Below are 2,653 nucleotides of genomic sequence, written 5' to 3' on the forward strand. Positions count from 1 at the left end.
CCTGCTATCTTCATCCAATCAGTCTCATTCCTTTCCATGGCTGGCTTTATGCAAGGGCATCACCGTTGTCAGTGGCTATATCCCCTCCTCTCAGTGAATAATATGCTCACGCACCCTGTCACGGCACGGCTATTTATCTGTCGGTTCCCGATCATGCTGGAATAGGATTCACCCTCCTTTTGCGTCTGTCACTAACGCCCAACAATCGCGAGTTTGAAGCTCGTCACAGTCATTCAATCATTGAATCCTACTCGGAATACCACAGACAAGGTTTAGACTTTCCAGATTCTCTTGAATGTCGCCATCATTCTAGCTTACGCCACGAAGATTCTGGTTAGGAGATCTAAGAGATATTCATTCTAGCTTAATTCATGTAGAACAGAAGTGTTTGTCGGGCACGCGTTCATAAGGGAGAAGGATGATGAGCGTCACACATAATCATCACCTTCATCACGTTCTTGGGTGCGAATGGATATCTTAGAAGCGAAATAAGATGAATTGAATAGAAAACAGAAGTACTTTGCATTAATCTTTGAGGAACAGCAGAGCTCCACACCTTAATCTATGGAGTGTAGAAACTCTACCGTTTGAAAATACATAAGTGAAGGTCCAGGCATGGCCGAGATGGCCAGCCCCCTAAAACGTGATCAAAGGATCATAAGGTAATCCAAAGATGAACAATGGATTAAAACTGAGACCAAAGATGCCTAATACAATAGTAAAAGGTCCTATTTATAATAAACTAGCTACTAGGGTTTACATGAGTAAGTATTTGATGTATAAATCCACTTCCGGGGCCCACTTGGTGTGTGTTTGGGCTGAGCTTAAGTGTTCCACGTGCAGAGGCCATTTGTGGAGTTGAACGCCAGTTTCTGTGCCAGTTTGGGCGTTCAACTCTGGTTTTGGATCCTTTTCTGGCGCTGGACGCCAGATTTGGGCAGAAGGCTGGCGTTGAACGCCAGTTTACGTCGTCCATTCTTGGCCAAAGTATGGACTATTATATATTGCTGGAAAGCCCTGGATGTCTACTTTCCAACGCAATTGGAAGCGCGCCATTTCGAGTTCTGTAGTTCCCGAAAATCCACTTTGAGTGCAGGGAGGTCAGAATCCAACAGCATCAGCAGTCCTTTTTCAACCTCTGAATGTGATTTTTGCTCAAGTCCCTCAATTTCAGCCAGAAAATACCTGAAATCACAGAAAAACACACAAACTCATAGTAAAGTCCAGAAATGTGAATTTAACATAAAAACTAATGAAAACATCCCTAAAAGTAACTAGATCCTACTAAAAATATACTAAAAATAATGCCAAAAAGCGTATAAATTATCCGCTCATCAATGACCATAGCTTGCTTCAAGTGGACAATCTCCGTGGGATTGACCCTTACTCACGTAAGGTTTATTACTTGGACGACCCAGTGCACTTGCTAGTTAGTTGTGCGAAGTTGTGAAAAAGAACTAAGATTATGAACGTGCGTATTAAGTTTTTGGCGCCGTTACCAAGGAATGAACAATCACGATTTCGTGCTCCAAGTTTTTGGCACCGTTGCCCAGGATTGTTCGAGTTTGGACAACTGACGGTTTATCTTGTTGCTCAGATTAGGTAATTTTATTTTAATTTTAAGTTTTTGTTTTTATTCTTTTTATTTTCGAAAAAATTTTCAAAAAAAAATATAAATTATTCTATGGCTTCAGAATTTTTAAGAATGAATTCTAGAGTTTCATGATGGTCTGTTGAAGTCTGGCTGGCTGTGAAGTCATGTCTAATCTTTTGGACCGAGGTTTCAACTCATCATCACAAGAACTTTTTTTTATTCTCATCAATTCAGCTGTTGTATTCCTGATTTGTATCTTAAAGCTTGGCTGGCCATTGGCCATGTCTAGTGTTTTGGACCGGAGCTTTCACTGAAAGCATGGCTGGCTAGTAAGCCATGTCAAATTCCTGGACTGGAGTTTTAGACTAACATTCCATGATTCCTGGAATTCTTATTAAAAATTTTGAAATCCTTATTTTTCTTTTTCCAAATAATTTTCAAAAAATACAAAAAAATTTATAAAATCATAAAAAAACCAAAAAGTTGATGTTTCTTGTTTGAGTCTAGTGTCAATTTTTAAGTTTGGTGTCAATTGCATTCTTTTATTTTTCTAAAAAAAAAATTTTGAAAAATTCATGCATAATGTCCTTCATGATCTTCAATTTGTTCTTGATGATCTTCTTTGTTTGATCTTTGCATTCTCATGTTTTGTGTCTTTTCTTGTTTTTCATATGCATTTTCAATTTGTTAGTGTCTAAAGTTTGAAAATTTCTATGTTTGGTGTCTTGCATGTTTTTTTTTCTTAAAAATTTTTCAAAAATAAGTTCTTGGTGTTCATCTTGACATTCAAAGTGTTATTGGTGTTCATCTTGACATTCAAAGTGTTCTTGCATGCATTGTGTGTTTTGATTCCTAATTTTCATGTTTTGAGTCTTTTTATTGTTTTTCTCTTCATTAAAAATTCAAAAATAAAAAAAAATCTTTTCCTTTTTCTTCTCATAAATTTAAAAAATTTGAATTGATTTAGTTATAAAGTTTTAAAATTTAATTGTTTCTTATGAATCAAGTCAAATTTTCAATTTAAAAATTCTATCTTTTTCAAATCTTTTTCAAAAATCA

Source organism: Arachis hypogaea, chromosome 19 (genome assembly GCF_003086295.3).
Source record: "Arachis hypogaea cultivar Tifrunner chromosome 19, arahy.Tifrunner.gnm2.J5K5, whole genome shotgun sequence".
Classification (NCBI taxonomy): Eukaryota; Viridiplantae; Streptophyta; class Magnoliopsida; order Fabales; family Fabaceae; genus Arachis; species Arachis hypogaea.